At 38.2% G+C, this 17,781-nt stretch overlaps 1 protein-coding gene across 7 annotated transcripts in view; it reads right to left on the reverse strand.

Annotated features, from left to right (window-relative positions):
* The window catches only part of ZNF385B (zinc finger protein 385B), a 399,531-nt gene that overhangs the window by 220,486 nt on the left and 161,264 nt on the right, over positions 1 to 17,781 (reverse strand). Inside the window, exons 2-3 of one of the 7 annotated variants that reach the window (XM_027591072.2) lie at positions 4,947 to 5,029; positions 3,854 to 4,048 (exon numbers count right to left, since the gene is read on the reverse strand). The exons of the other annotated variants lie outside the window; for them this stretch is intronic. The gene's annotated coding sequence lies outside the window, so the exon portion shown is untranslated. The remainder of the gene's footprint in view (positions 1 to 3,853; positions 4,049 to 4,946; positions 5,030 to 17,781) is intronic. 7 annotated transcript variants of the gene reach the window in all.

Consider the following 17,781-nt stretch of genomic DNA (forward strand, 5'->3'; position numbering starts at 1 on the left):
ATAATCAGAAAGGAGTCGAGGCCAGCTCTTCTTCACGTCCCCTTCCCATGCCTTTCCGCACGACTGCCCCCTTCATCTTATCATGTTACCATCAGTTCTGTTCATGTTGGTGTTCCTCTCAAGGTTCCTCAGGGTATCCCACAGGCTCCACTGGGACCTAGGAATCTGAATTTTTCACAAGCAACTACAGTGTCAGTGAGGTGTGGTCCTGGAGCCACTTTTCCTTTTTTTTTTTAAGTTTTTATTTAAATTCCAATGAGTTAACATACAGTGTAATATTAGTTTCATGTGCACAATATAGTGATTCAACACTAGAATACAACACCTGGTGCTCATCACAAGTGCCCTCCTTAATGCCCGTCACCTATTTCACCCATCCCCCTGCCCATCTCTCCTCTGGTGACCACCAGTTTGTTCTCTATAGTTAAGAGTCTGTTTCTTGGATTGCCTTTTTTCCCCCTTTGCTCACGTGTTCTGTTTCTTAAATTCCACATATGAATGAAAGCATATGGTGTTTGTCTTCTCTGACTGACATATTTCACTTAGTATAATACTCTTTAGCTCCATCCACGTTGTTGCAAGTGGCAAGAGGTTGTTCTTTTGGATGGCTGAGTAATATTCCATTGCATATAATATATACATATATACCACATCTTCTTTATCCATTCATCAGTCGATGGACACTTGGGCTGCTTCCATACTTTGACTATTGTTGATAATGCTGCTATAAATATCAGGGTGCATGTACTCCTTTGAATTAGTGTTTTTGTAATCTTTGGATAAATACCTAGTAGTGCAATTGCTGGATTGTAGGGTAGTTCTATTTTTAACTTTTTGAGGAACCTCCATGCTGTTTTCCACAATGGCTGCACCAGTTTGTACTGGGAGCCACTTTTCAAGGAAAAAACTGCCTGTGAGCTTCTGGAGTACTTCACGGTCTGTGTATTCTGAGTGCTTGGCACAATGCCTCAGATGAGATAGGAATTCAAGAAAAACTATGCCAAAAGCCTGAAAAGGCAGGATTTACATTAGAAACTGGCTTGGGGAAAGGAAGGCTCAGAATCTGGTCCTATTAAGTGCTCTTTTATACACTTGTGTCTCTGAGTCTCAACTTCTTCAGGGTAAAATTTCAAAAGCAGGAGAAGCAGAAGGTAAAGAATGTGAATGATAGGCTGGTAGAGAGGACAATATTTTAAGTGTATGACTTAGGATAACGTTCCTTGATCCCAAAAGCACAGTCCCCTCAACTTGCCCACCTTTAAAATTGGAAAGGAAAAAAAAAAAACACTCCATGAAATCATGGTAGAAATCACCCAACAAATATAATATTTAAACATTACAAATTATTTTAATCTGCTTAAAGTGAGTGATTTTCTTCTAATAAAATTGAAATTTTGGGGGCGCCTGGGTGGCTCAGTCAGTTAAGCGTCTGCCTTCAGCTCAGGTCATGATCCCACGGTCCTGGAATTGAGTCCCACATCGGGCTCCCTGCTCAGCGGGAAGCCTGCTTCTCCCTCTGCCTCTGCCTCTCTCTCTCTCTCTCTCTGTCTCTCATGAATAAATTAAATCTTTTAAAAAAATTGAAATTCTGTTTAAAAATATACATCTTAGGAAATTATCTGAAGTCTATGGAACACAGTTCATCTGTGGGCTTCTGAGAATTACTTCACTTTTTGTTGTTGCCAATTCTCTCACGAGGCAAGTGACTAGTCAAGCCAAAATCTGTACTGTTTTGTCAAAACGTCTCCATATTTTATTCATTTCAGAATGTGTAGGCTAATTTCAGTGTCAGGACTTGTCTTCCATAAAACTATCACAGTCAAGGGGCGCCTGGGTGGCTCAGTCATTAAGCGTCTGCCTTCGGCTCAGGTCATGATCCCAGGGTCCTGGGATCGAGCCCCGCATTGGGCTCCTGCTCAGTGGGAAGCCTGCTTCTCCCTTTCCCACTCCCCCTGCTTGTGTTCTCTCGCTCGCTGACTCTCTGTCAAATAAATAAATAAAAATCTTAAAAAAAAACTTATCACAGTCAACTATTGGGTATTTACCCAAAGAATATGAAAACACTAATTCAAAAAGGTATTTACACCATTATGTTTATTGCAGAATTATCTACAGTAGCCAAATAATGAAAGCAGCCCAATGTCCATCAATAAACAGATAAATGAATAAAGAAGATGTGGGATGTCATGAGAGACTATGGACTCTGAGAAACAAACTGAGGGTTCTAGAGGGGAGGGGGGTGGGGGATGGGTTAGCCCGGTGATGGGTATTAAAGAGGGCACGTACTGAATGGAGCACCAGGTGTTATACACAAACAATGAGTCATGGAACACTACATCAAAAACTAATGATGTAATGTATGGTGATTAACATAACATGATAAAATAAAATTAAAAAAAAGATGTGGGATGTGTGTGTGTATAATATACAAATATATAGAGAGAGCACAATTATCATGATGAGCACTGAGTAATGTATAGAATTGTTGAATCATTATATTGTATACCTGAAACTAATATAAAACTGTTTGTTAACTATAATGGATTTTAAAAACATTTAGATAAAAATAAATAATATTTTAAAAAACTATCTCAGTCTTATTTTCAACTAGATGCAGTATACTCCTCTCACTCCCCACTCCAATATTATTGGCATGTTGAGAGCTATCAAGAATATCCATGAGTGCTTGAATTAAGTCTTGTCCTAAATGGGAGCCAATTATGAAGGGAATGACCCAAACTCTAGAGAGACATCCCTGAGGAATGATGACTATTACTGGATTATGTTTGTTTTTTTTTTTTTTTTTTTTAAGTAGGCTCCATGCCCAGCATGGAGCCCAATGCAGGACTTGAACTCATGACCCTGAGATCAAGACCTGAGCCAAAATGAAGAGCTGGACACTTAACTAACTAAGCCACCCAGGCTCCCCTTACTGGATTGTTCTTAAAGTAATAGGCTAGCTAGTAAACCTCAACCTGAGGGACCTGTGTATTATAATCTGTTCCCTGGTTTCAGTTTCATAGGGTCAGTTGCTGTTTGTTATTCTCTTCACTCATCTCACGAACCCCAGATTTCTCTATTTCAAAATGATTGGCATGGACTATGTTCCTCCACCCCAGCATTCACTAACTGACCTGCACTGCTTCAAGCAATATCTTAGCAGGTCCTGTCACGTTGATTCTTTCCCACCTCTTAGAAATACCCACCTCCACCCATACAGAGTTATTCTAGAAATTGCAAAATAAGAAGCTACTATATTAATAATACCACTATGTTCCTAGTATGTAATATTATAAAATCGGCATCATGGGAGAATAGGTCAGTGATTAAGAGAACACATCTGGAGTCCAACAGCCCTGGGTTCACGTTGTGACTCTGATGAGCACTAGCTGTGTAACAAACAGGGTGCCACCATCTCTCTGACTCTCATCCACAGAATGGTGCTAACAACACTATTACTTCACTGGGTTTATGGGAAGATTAAAAATGCTGACTGCACGATAGTTAGCACGAGGACTGGTGAATATATTTGTTCAACTCCCGGGAGCTACTATACGAATGCTATTGTTAATGACAAGGGTACATGCTTTAGAATCATAATTATTTCAAATCATGGCTCTGCATTTCAATTTCTTCATTTGTAGAGTGAGGTTGGCATGAACTATGTTACAGATTTTGTTTGCAGTTTAGAGATAAATATATTAAAATCCTTGGTAAAATGCCTGGCACAGGGCAAGCACTCAATGAATGGCAGCCATTGTAATAATTACAGATGGAAATGACTTTGGTTATGAGACTGTAATCCATATGCCATAACTATCAACTTGTTTAAAGTTTAAAAGTCTTTTGATACCTTTTGGTGCTGCTGATCTTACTCCATCATGATCCTCGTGCTGGGGAGGAAACCTTATTCAGGCAGAAATGCACCCAGCCTTTCTCATCCTCTATCTACTGAGAAGGGTCTCACCTCTACCAGCTCAGTTTCTTTCCCTTCTCTGCCTCAGAGGAGGGCTCTGTTGTCAGGCAAGTTCTCTGGGACTTCCGTGGTCTAGAAATGAAAGAAAAGGGGAAGAGTAGGAAGAAGGGAGACAGGTGGGTTGGGCGTGGGGGAGGGGCTGGGGAAGACTTGAGACAAAAGATGCTGGAGGAGCTGAGGGAGGGTGAGGAAACTCATGAAGGGAGGGAAAGGGAATTTCCTGAATACCGTTTTATGTATCCTATTCTGAATATTCAAGGAAAGTAAGTAAAAACAAAACAAAAAGACAAAAAAAAAATAAAAGAGGGAAAAGAAAAAAACCCTTCTCTTGTTGTCGGAATATGTTCTTTGAGTGCCCGTGCTCTGAGGCTGTACCAAATGAGTTGTGGTTTCTACTGGGTAATAAATACTATGGACTTGACTGTTCCTGGGGGCAGAAATGCCATAGGAAGTCAGACACTGTATGAAGACAGGGCTACTTGATTTCCTAGGAAGGTAGCCATTTGAGGGAAATGCCTTTAGAACCATTAACTGGAGCATCTGGAGGAAGACTGCCAATGATGTGACAAGGAAGAGAGGCTTCCCAAGTGAAATCAGAGAACCAAGGAATCAGGTGACCAGGGAGACCTACCCCAGAGTATGTGTCTCTCAGCAGACCTGGAGTTGGAGCTGGAAAGCGCCAGGAGCTCCACAGAAATGGGGCCCAGCACTGACAATGTCACTTAAATGCAAGAAGTAGGGCTAACTAGCAGCCCTCCATGCAGGGCAGAGAAGGGATATCTGCCAGAGAGAGAACTTGGGAGACAAAAGGAAAGGAATCTGGAAAACAAGAGTGCAGGACATGAAAACGTGGGTTTATTGGGCTATGCAACCAAGGCAGGAAAGCACTATACAACGGGTATTTTCCATCTGCCCTTCCAGAGTCAATATGTCCCACTCTCCACCCTGCTCTGTGCCCTGGGAGACTGACCTTTGTGGATTAGATCAGTGGCTCCCTTGTCCTCTGGCTTCTGGTTGAGTTCAGTTAATGTTGGCCACCAGCAAGAGACTAGACTGCAAGAAGAGAGGGAAGGCAGGTATTTGTTTACTTCTTCATTTTTACCCTAGACTTGGTTTCATTTTACTTCTTCCTGGTGGCAACAAACTGGTTATACCCTTCCTAGGAAATAGCAGCTCCTTGCCTGCTGGTTGTCCCTCTCCCGTAGCTGCACCTGTCTCTGGCTCCTGGCAACGGTTTCCTTTCCTTGCTGCTTTGGGGTCAAGGGACAGTAATTGATTCCAGCTGTTGCTAGTTCCTCACCCTTGTCTCTCTCCCGTTTGTTCTCTTAACCCTGTCCACACCTTGGAAAATATTCCCTTCATTAAACTCTCCTCCCTCAATTACCTACTTGAATGTACCATCTGCTGCCTGCCCAGATACCAACAGATAGACCCAGGTACAAGGATGACTGCACAATGAGAAAATGCAGAGACAATGCATTGCCCTCCTGATGAAGGAACAGGATGAGAGAAAATACGAGGGTAGAACTGAATCACTGGACTAATAACTTTGATTAGAAGATGTTTATGAACTTTATGTAAATCCAAAGCTTGATTCATGGTAATAGGATCTACTTGTAATTATTTTCAATGATGATGATTTTGGTAAAATAAGGCAATATATTTTGCAGGTGTCTGTTATTAGAATAAGTTTATTTGAGGGGCAGCAGTTCCTGCCCACGAGTCCTGTCCCCATGCTTTAATAAACCACCATTTTTTTTTTTTTAAAAGAATAAGTTGATTCGCAATGTTGCACAATGGAAAAGAGGTTTAGGTTCAATTCCCATTTTTACCACTTATTGTGTTAAGTTACTCCATCTCTGTATGCCTCAATTTTTCCATCTGAAAAATGGCAGTCATAGTAACTTCGTCATAGGATTCTTATGAGACTTGGTGGATTCCTGCTAGACGCATGCTTGCTCACAGTAAATCCCTAACAAATGACAGTAGTACTTGTTATTCTTGTGCTCTGTCATATCCTTCTCTAGCCCAGGTGTCAGTTTAAGAAATCCAATAAGATTGCGGTGCTATCAAGGGTGCTTAAATAGGGGTGAACCAAATCAGTTCCCTCAGCACTGATTTAGATCTAGATGAAGAGGACTCTGATAAAATCCACCTGCCCCCACCTTGCTGGCAGGGAAGCTGTGGCCAGCTTCCAGCAATCAGCTCCTCTGTCATATTTCCCTTTGGTGAAAAATGATCTCTGAAGTGTTTATTTTTTTCAAAAATACATTCCAAACCACATCATTTTGTGTTACATGCTACACTTAAATCCTCAAGTTATTAATCAGTTAAAATCATCAGAATTACTCTTGAAAATTCTAGTAAACTAGTGATATAGAACTTTCTAACCCTAATATGACTCAAGAATTCATTTTCAAAGTCTTATCTTTCCTTTGTACCTTATTTTCCATAGTGAACATTCTTGAGAGGTTTGCTCAAGATCTGTTCTGCTGAAAAAATATCAGACATATAGAATATCTTTAGGAACAAATATCTAAATCTTAGTTCTGTTCTTTTGTATGTTAAGCATCCTACATACCACAATATTTTTAACTTTAACATACCTTCCTTCACACATACAATAAGTATTGAGTGCTATTCACAGACCTAGATTCTGGGGAATCCCCGGATAATAAAAAAATGCAGAAATGTACACCCTAATGGGTGTTACATTCTAAATACAAAGTTAATATATTTTCCTCATCTTTCCTATATCTCTATTTACCAAAAAGCACTGAATTTTCTACAAGTCTAATGGTTCCAAATAAAATATAGGATGTCCAGTTAAATTTGAATTTCAGATCAACAATAAGTATTTTTTTAGTATGTCACAAATATTTTACTTGACTAGAGGTATTCGTTGGACATATTTATACTAAAAATTTTTTTTACATTTTTTAAAAATTAAATTCAATTAGCCAACATATTAGTTTTTGATATAATGTTCAATAATACATTAGTTGCATGTAACAACCAGTGCTCATCACATCACATGCCTTCCTTAATGCCGGTCACCCAGTTACACCATCCCCCAACCCACCTCCCTATCTGCAATCCTCAGTTTGTTTCCCGGAGTCAAGAGTCTCTCATGGTTTGTTGCCCTCTCTGATTTCTTCCTATTCAGTTTTCCTTCCCTTTCTGTATTGTCCTCTGCACTATTCCTTATATTCCACATATGAGTGAAACCATATGATAGTTGTCCTTCTCTGATTGACTTATTTCACTTAGCATAATACCCTCCAGTTCCATCCATGTCGATGTAAATGGTAGAATTCATCTTTTCTGAAGGCTGGGTAATATTCCATTGTATATATGAACCATATATTCCTTATCCATTCATCTGTTGAAGGACATTTCAGTTTTTTCCATCGTTTGGCTATAGTGGACATGGCTGCTATGAACTTCGGGGTGCAGGTGCCCCTTCTTTTCACTACATCTGTATCTTTGGGGTAATACCCAGTAGTGCAGTTGCTGGGTCATAGGGTAGCTCTATTTTTAACTTCCTGAGGAAACTCCATACTGTTTTCCAGAGTGGCTGTACCAGCTTGCATTCCCACCAACAGTGTAAGAGGGTTCCCCTTTCTACACATCTTCAATAACATTTGTTGTTCCCCGTCTTGTTAATTTTAGCTCTTCTGACTGGTATGAGGTGTTATCTCATTGTGGTTTTGATTCGTATTTCCCCAATGGCGAGTGATGTAGAGAATTGTTTTCATGTGACTGTTGGCCATGTGTATGTCTTCTTTGGAGATGTGTCTGTTCATGTCTTCTGCCCATTTCTTGACTGGATTATTTGTTTTTTGGGTGTTGAGTTTGATGACTTCTTTATAGATCTTGGATACCAGCTCTTCATCTGTTTTGTCATTTGCAAATATCTTCTCCCATTTCATAGGTTGCCTCTAAAAATTATTTATTTTTTTAAAGATTTTATTTATTTATTTGAGAGAGAGAGAGAATGAGAGATAGAGAGCACGAGAGGGAAGAGGGTCAGAGGGAGAAGCAGAACCCCCGCTGAGCAGGGAGCCCGATGTGGGACTCGATCCTGGGACTCCAGGATCATGACCTGAGCCGAAGGCAGTCGCTTAACCAAGTGAGTCACCCAGGTGCCCCTAAAAATTATTTTTAAACTGAAATTCAAATTTAACTGGGCATCCTGCCTTATTGTTGGCTAAATCTGGCAGTCCTAAAGGAAGTCACTACTCTGCTGAGTGACTTTGTGCACACAATTTAGCTTTTCTGGACCTCAGTTTGCTCATACATAAAATGGGGGATCTGATTCAAGGGACATTTAAGGCTCCCTAAAATTCCTGGTTCCAGTTCTTCCCTAAGCAAGAGATCATGTCATCACATTCATCCACTCCCTCTCCTCCATTTGGAACTTTAAACTGGTTGTTCATTCTCTGGTATTACTGCTCCCATCTCTTCTTTCCTCAGTGTCCCTTGGTAATAATCTTGATCTGACCCCCAGCCCCATACTGACTGACTTGACTAAGCCCATTAGTATTAATGCTCAATGCCCTACATTTGAGTAGCACTTTACAGTACATAAAGTGCTTTCCCATACATTACTGCATTTTGATACATTAACTTCTTTCCTACATCCCATTCAAAAAGTTTTGCTGAAATTGTCTTTCGTGCCACTGCATAATCCTTCTCATCTGCCTCTGTGAATATTAGCAACCTTCTGAGAGATCTTCTCTCAATTCAAACAAGTCTGCTCTCATCGTTGAAGATTTTTCCAGGGATTCAGGCTCTATCAGTTGTCCATCTTTAGTGCCTCCCCCTCCACACTCACTGGAGTTGCCTCTTTGCCCCTTCTGTTCACAGGACAAGTACCTGCCTCCTCCCAAGACAGATGTTTTCTTTCACCTTCCAACTCCTGTACCCCGTGGGGCCCACTGTAAGCCTGAACCACACAGTCCTGGCTACTCAGTGTGGTTCCTGCATCAGCAGCAATCCATTCCCTATGAGCGTGTTAGAAAATAAGGTGTTCTGTAGTCTTGGACTCTGCCTGAGAATACTGAACCAGAACTTGCCTTTTTAAGTTTAAGAAGCACTGACTTAGGACACCTCTAGTCAGGCACAATTTTTCCATATTTTCCAGGAGATCTGCACCATTGGGTCTATATTAATTAGACTATCCTAAGAGCAACAGTTTCTAATCTTGTTTCTGCCATGCTGCACCCACAGGATGACACAAACCGCCATAAGGAAGAGGGGCTCACCTCTGTAGTGATTCTCATCCCACCGACCCTGCATATTCCTTTTGCAAGTCACTCCTTAACGTCAGCTAGGACACTGAATGACTGCATTAAGAAATGGAAAAGTACTATATCTATAACACTGTTCCCTCCATACATGAGCAATAGGGAAATATGAATTATGTCTTTCTATCCGTACTGGCTGTCTGATATGACCAAATAAATGGACTCATTTTGAAAATGGGGAGAATAATACAATAATGAATTATTTCTGATACAGAGATGCTTGTTGAATAATTTAAAAGCACTTTACAACTTCAAGTTCTCAGAGCTTGATAACTAATACAAACAATCCAGAGTTCCACTGGCTAAATTTTTTACGTTTGTGTTCTGCTCCACAGAGCTGTTCCTGAAATGACAGGCATGTAACATCATTCAAAATACTTTTTATGAAATAATCACAGGTACAAAAAGATTGGCAGAATCAACAAAACAATAACTGCCTGTCTTGGTAAACAGATATTTGGTTGTTACATCTCTTTTAGCCCCAAGGGACAAAGGCAAACAAATATGAAGAAACCAGTTTTTGTCTCACTGTAATATTAATCCTTGGATAATAAGATACCAAAAGGCAAAAAAAAGAATTCTATCTGCTGAATCCTCAAATAACACAAGTTTGTGAAGTCAAAAACAAAAACACACGGTCTTTTTTCTTATAAGAGCAATGTCCAAAAAAGCTTCCAATAGCCCAACTATATATGAAGCCTAAAAATATCAACACAATGATTAGTGGATTCATTTTCATTCAAATATAGAAGCTCACCTATTTTAGTACTATATTCACGGGTTAAAACTCAAAGAAATATCCAATTGTTAAGAGAGATAAATGAGAAAATATTTCTTAAAGATTCAAATTCATTGTTATTATTAAATTCTATACAGGAGTTTACGACACATCATTATCAACTCATAACTAAGCTGAGCAGATAACCAACTCATAGCCATGTAGATCTTTTATCAGTTCTAAAGTTCACTACTGTACTTTATTTAAAAGGATTTATACAATTAGGAAAATTAAATTGTTATCCTTAGAATGGGGTAAAGAGATGACAAGTCTGTTGCCAGACTACAGAAAATTTGGAATAGCCCTCAATTTAACTGCATTAACTTTTTTTTTAAACCCTAGATTTAGGGTGCCTGGGTAGCTCAGTTGGTTAAGCATCTGCCTTTGGCTCAGGTCATGACCCTGGAGTCCCAAGATGGTGTCTCAGGATTGAGTCCCACATCGGTCTCCCTGCTCAGCGGGGAGTCTGCTTCAATCTCTGCCCCTCACCCCAGTCTCATGCTCTCTCTCTCTCTCTCAAATAAATAAATAAATAAAATCTTTAAAAATTAAATAAACCATAGATTTACATCACTGAAGTAGCTATGCAAATATTAGTGACTTATTTCAGCAAGTTTTGAAATTCACTTGTGAAATATGTGTTTAAGTTTTTAAGAAAAAACACAAAATTGCCCATGAATTGATATTTTAAAGTTAACAGACACCCTACTGAGCATGTTGGCATAGAGCCACACTGTTTTAAAAGCAGGAATTGAATAAAATATTCTAGGAATGGGTAAGGAATTGGACTTCAGGCCTTTCAAGTCCAACAGTTGTAGACTTTTGAAAGAAGACATCTGCGGACATTGGCCTATCTTCTTAACCTATGACACATTCCTATCTTTTTTTTTTTTAAATTGTTTTCTCTAAATTTCCTTAGGGCCATATGATTCTTGCTTTTATACAGAATTAATTATCATGGGTCAGAGAGGTTTAATCTATTTCATTTACTTCATCTCTAACTAGAGTGACCATATCATTTATCATCCACCATTTTTGAGAGTGAAAAGATTAATAATGCCAGCTTACATCATATGTAAAAATTAATACAAAATGGATCAAAGACCTAAATGTAAGAGTCAACACTAAAAAACTTTTAAAAGAAAATATAGGGATAAATCCTCATGATCTTGGATTTGGTAGAGGATTCTTAGATAGGACACCAAAAGCAACAAAAGAAAAAGATAAATTGGACTTCATCAAATTTTTTAAAAAATTGTGCTTCAAAAGATAGCATTAAGAAAGTGAGAAGACAACCCACAGAATGAGAGAAAATATTTATAAATCATGTATCTGATAAGGGACCTGTGTCTAGAATACATAAAGAAGACAAAAATATAAATTTAAAAATAGGCAAAAGATTTGAATAGACATTTATCCAAGGAAAATGTACAAATAGTTACTAAGCACATGAAAAAAATATTGACACCATTACTCATCAGAGAAATGCAAATCCAAACCACAAGATACAACTTCACACCCACTAGTAGGGCCAGAATAAAAAGCCAAGTAACATTAACTGTTGGCAAGGATATGGAGAATTAGAACACTCACATATTGCTGGTGCAAATGTAAAATGGTGCAGCTACTTTGGACAGGAGTCTGGCAGTTCTTCCGATGATTAAATATAGAGTTACCATATGACCCAGTAATTCCATTCTTAGGTAATACCCAAGAGAAGTGAAAACATAGATCCCCATTTACAGCAGCATTATTCACAATAACCAATAGGAGGAACTACCCAAATATCAATTAATATATGAACGAATAAACAAAATGTGGTATATCTATATAATGGGATAGTATTTGTCCATAAAAAGGAATGAAGTGCTGATACGTGCTACAACACAGATGAATCTTGAAAACATGCTCAGTGAAAGAAGTCAGACACAAAGGACTACTATATGATTCCGTTCATATTAAAGTTCAGATTAGGGAAATGTATAGGGGCAATAAATAGATTAGTGTTTCCTTAGGGTTGGAGGTGGTATGGGGAGGACAGATAGGGGAACAGAGGTGGTAGCTAAAGAGTACAGGGTGGGGTTTTTTTTTTTTTTTTTTAGGTTTAAAAATGTTCTAAGACTGATTGTGGTAATGGTTGCACAAACCTGTGACTATACTAAAAACCACACTATTGTACACTTTACATGGGTGAATTGTATGGTATATAAATTATATCTCACTAAATCTACTAAAAGAGAAAAAAAGAAAAAAATTATGGTGGGACAATACCTATAAACTGGGACTATCCTTGGAAAATTTTGATGCATTTTCACCTCTCATTTCATCCAGGTATCTGACCAACTCACTTTCCAGAGAAGGACTGTTGAAAAAGTTTGACCAATTCTATATTTATACTGATCCTGTTTGAAAACACAAGTCAAAAAATATGTCCTAATGAAGTGGCTAGGAAAGAATTTTCAGACTGGAAGAAAAAATGTTGACTCATTTGGAGATATTCTCATACACGAGGGCCTCTACACTACTTTTCAAAAAGCTTTGGACCATCTAATAGGTAAATTGCGCATGTGCTTAGGGTGCCCACTAAGCCAGGGCCCTCCTTCCAAATAAGTTCAGCTGCAATGAACTTTTCGAGAAGTTTACATTAAAAAAAAACAAACATACAAAGAAGCTGTTTTCATCTTAGTATACATCTTATGCATATAATACCCGAAATCCAATGGAACTCAATACTCATAGACTAGTTTTAAAAGTTAAGTATAAATTATATTTTGAATTGTAATATTACCAGTGCTGGGACCATCTAGAGGTCCTATTCTAGCCTTATGAAGAAGGAAACGTGGACAGAAGTAGACAAAGAACAATGTTCAAGCTTGGCATAGGCACGGACAGGAGGCTTACAGCAAGGACTGGTGAGAACCAAAGACAAAAGCAGTGTTCCCATCCCCCACTGCTCCAGTTGGGGTAAGAACCTGGTACTTCCAAATGACCTTCTGGGTGGGGTACTCCCAATTAACCGAGATTAAATATCCCACCACCTTGGGGTCAGATTTCATTTTGTTTATGAAAACAAACATACATGCTATTTTTTTGCACCACTGATTTTTGTGGAGGTAAAATTCATACTCACCTCACTACCTGTGTCCATTTAGCCATGAATGTGAGCTAAGACTTTTGGCTTTATATAGTCCAATTGGAGATTAGAATGTAAAATCCCTACCAGTGCTATGGTTTTAAGATGATTCTAAGCACAAGAATTTATGTGCTCTTTGCCTTTTTCAGTAAATTGAAACAATATTTGTAAATGTTTGAATTCTATGGCTGAACTCTGTAGGAAATGAAATCGTTAAGAACTCGCTAACCAGATAACCACTGATATATATGAAGAGAGTTCTCCGCATTTTAAGAAGGAAACACAGTTTGCTATTAGATTAGACAGCTTTCAATAAATCATGGCTAGGGCAATAGGTATGGTAAAAATTAAAGTATTTCTGTCGCAAAGGTTTCTAGCTGAGTTCTAAAATAATCATCATATATATTGAAGACTCTTGAAGGCAATTGTTATTTATCCAACTTTGACATCTCACAAAAGCATTTCAGCATCTGAGAGGACATTATAACTTAAAGTATGACATAAATTCTAGAATCATTTATTCAAATCAAATCTCCATTTTTACATCAAGGGCAACTACTTCTTCATAAAAGAACAGTGTAATATATTACCTAGAAATGAAGGTTTTATAACTGTGGCTGATAAATCCCAGTCATACTATTATTATGCCATTAAACTGGAAATATATAGAGTTGAAAGAGGAGTGATCATAATAAAAGCACTTTATTCAGCACATAATACCTGAAATTCAATCTAATACAACTTCCAAATATGGAGGTTTAATGTTTATGGTCTTTATTGAATAATCTTCTCTTTCTTTGACTGAAGTCAATAAAAAGTCATCTCTAAACTTTTCAGCGAAGCTAGAAACCATTATATTAAACTACAAGGTCATCAAGATAGGAATAAAATCAAGAGATCATCCTTCTGATACTTGCTAGCTGATCCTTTAGTGCTTTTCTTCTCAATCCCGACACAAGTTTATTTCAATATTTTAGTGAATGGAAGTTTGACCAGTGTTTTTTGTTAATGCACTTGCTGCTTATATATTCATATCTGATTTAGAGTTCTTTTGAGGAAAATAGTATCAAGTAATGTAATAAATATGCTGGAAATCCCTCTAGGTTTAGTGGAGGCAATTTAAAACAAAATTTTTATTGTGATAAAAAATATCAATTTACCATTTGAACCATTTTTAAATGTCTAGTTTAGGGGCATGAAGCACATTCCCACTGTTGTACAACCATCACTACCATTCATCCTAGGACTTTTTCATCTTCCCAAATTGAAGCTCAGTACTTATTAAACTCTTTTTCCCCTCTGCCTCAATGGAGGAGACAAATTTTTATTTTATTTTATTTTATTGTAGTGTATTGTATTGTATTTTTAAAGATTTTATTTATTTATTTATTTATTTGAGAGAGAGGGGGGACAGAGAGAGAAGGAGAAGCAGACTCCCCAGCTCAGCAGGGAGCCTGATGCGGGGCTCAATCCCAGGAGCCTGGGATCATGACCTGAGCCAAAGGCAGACACTTAAACAACTGAGCCACCCAGGCACCTGGGGAGGAAAAAATTTTAAATACATTTATCAAAAACATACATTTGTAAGTTGGAATTACACTCTTAAGCAGAAACCCTCAGTCTGCACTTTAGAAACAATGACTGTGCATTAGTGACACATGCCATTGTAGACATATTTGTTGATCTTACAGAACAGTCATATATTTTGGATTTGGGCTAAGCAATTATTATAAAATATCAATAGAAATACTATAAATATTACCGAATAGTAAGTTAAAACATGATGTAATAATTCCTGCTTTTAACAAAAGATTCAGAATGCATATGGGGGACATGGATATCAAATAGTATGTTGTTGCATTTGTATAGCCACATAGCCACCCTGATTTACTAGAACAGAAAAGCATTTTGTGTAATTTCCCTAAGGATGGCTATGGGTTTATAAGGATTTATCTATGTTTTGATATACCATATCCTCTGTGGGCAGGAGATGCCATATATTTGTGAGTAGATGAATATATATATGGCATATAAACAGGGTAACTCTATAATCAGCATTAAAATTGACTTAAAAATAAATGAAGAAAGAATTGCTTGTATATGTCAATAAGGAAATAAATCAGATCTTGCAAAAAAAGAGTTACCATTTTAGGCAAAGAAACTTGCAAAAAGCACCTGATTCAGATGACCTGACCCGGTTGGAAGGAAGCATGTGTATGTCTGTCATAAATGATTCTTCTGTTTGCACTTACTCCTCATGTTCTGCAGCCCAGAACTCCAAAATGTAGACTTGTAGGATGAACAAATCTTTGCTGACTGCATCCTCTCAGGCCACATTTGTTCAACCCCATCCATGTTGCATCGCTGGCATGCTGGGGAACCCTTTCCACCAAAACTTTCCATGCCTGAGTGTACCATATTCATTTACCCTTGCCTTTTCATCCTCACTCTCAAATTCAAACCACCACACCAATATGCCACATGCCCTGGGATCCCTGCCCTCTGCAAATTTTGCTCTTTTCCCATGTGAGCTCTTGATCTCCAGGCTAGATATCCGTGCCTACAAAATCCAGAAACCCTCAGTGATGATGGTAGATAGAGGAGTATGATAGCAAAGGAAAGACCATCAGTTTTCATGGGGATGCTGAATGGATTCAGTTTGAAGAATGTGGGACTGGGCCAGCACAGACAATGTGGCCTAATTTTCATGGTGATCATGAAGGTGCTTCTTGGTATCATCTGATACTGCATCATGTTCTCACCTCATTTTTCAGAATAAACTAAAAAGATGGTAATTCTGGCTATCTTCTTAACTTTCTAATATGGTTATTAATATTGATAGATCTTATGGTGCATACACTATGAAAATCTTACATGTGGTTTAGAAATCCTCCCCACCTGGCTTCTGGCAGGAATATTACTTACCCACTGATGACAATAAAATAGACATCAAGAATAGCCAAGAGTAAGGATTCCTCTGGAATTATTTTCTTTCTTCACCTTAATGCAGTCTCTTTCTAATATGCAATCTATACGTAAACTCAAGAGTTTGATTGTATGCTGAGCTAGCAATCATTGAGAGTGTACAACATGCGAGGAATTGTCCTAAGAGTTTTACACTAAATTGTTCATTTAAACCTCCCAGCAATCCTATCAGGTATCAACAATTATTATCTCCACTTAATATAGTGTGCAGAGAAAATGAAAGAGATTTTAAGAAACTTAGCCAAGGTCACCTAGACTTTACCCAAGTTCACTAGAGACAGCCAGATCATACTCTTAATCACTAATTTTAAATGTCAGTATTGTTTTTCCACATGTAACTCATTTTCATTTCCCAGTTTTACCTGTTTATAAACAGATTTTGAGGAGGTAAATAGCAGTGTATATTGTTTGGGTGAAAGCCCTGGCATTTGCTAGTCATGTCTGAGATTCCTGCCATCTCAGGACACTGGCCTTTGCTGGGTACCTTAGACATTTCAATTCAGTAACCGGTATCTCAACAATTTTTTGCATACATTTTTATAAGCAATTCACTACTGAACTTCAGAAAGGGGTCACTTAACTTACACAGTTGGTAGTCAGAGTCCTGCCTGAATGACTTATTAATGTTAAAGCCAAAATTGGAGAATTCCCTAGAAAAAACAAGGTAAGCATTCCATCACATCTAGAAAATGGTTGTGTCTTTTGCTCTTCCACGTATCATTATAACAGTGTCCCATGGAAAGGAGCAGGTATTGCTCCAAATAAAAACTGAATCTTTCAGGGCACCTGGGTGGCTCAGTTGGTTAAGCTAACAGTTTGACTCTTGATTTCGGCTCAGGTCACAGTCTCAGGGTCATGAGATCTAGCTCCGCACCAAGCAGGGAGTCTGCTTGAGATTTTCCCTCCATCGCCCTCTGCCCCTCCCCCCCACAAAGAGATAAATAAATCTTTTTTAAAAGATTTTATTTATTTGAGAGAGAGCACATGAGTGTGCATGTGCACGTGCAAGAGAGAGAGGGGGTACGCGCACACGTGAGCACAAGCAGGGGGGAGGAGCAGGGGCAGAGGGAGAAGCAGACTCCCTACTGAGCAGGGAGCCCGATGCAGACTCGATCCCAGGATCCTGGGATCATGACCTGACCTGAAGGCAGACACTTAACCGACTGAGCCACCCAGGCGCCCTGAATAAATAAATCTTAAAAAAAAACAAAAAAAACCCAACTGAATCTTTGTCAGCCTTCCAGAGATGAATCCTTCATCCATAAATGGAAGGAAAAGGGAGCAAATTGCAGTCATGTCTAACAGTGCTCAAAGAGGCCAATCTGCTGCTTCAAGAGACTTTTTACATTTTCATTAAAGTGACAATTCCTGTATTAAAATGATTATTAATTTCAAAATATATCATATTCAAATTATTTTAAAATTCATGCTTGTGCAACTCTTAATATTGTTCTATATTTTAAGATTTAAAACTCTATATGACTATTTTGAATAATTTAATCAAAATAAAAAACAATTAAATTAATAAGTACTTTATTATTCATTTATAGCTATTAACATATTCACTAGAAAATTTATAAGTCAAAGGCAGGCTTGCTTT

The sequence above is a fragment of the Zalophus californianus genome, chromosome 3, assembly GCF_009762305.2.
Source record: "Zalophus californianus isolate mZalCal1 chromosome 3, mZalCal1.pri.v2, whole genome shotgun sequence".
NCBI lineage: Eukaryota > Metazoa > Chordata > Mammalia > Carnivora > Otariidae > Zalophus > Zalophus californianus.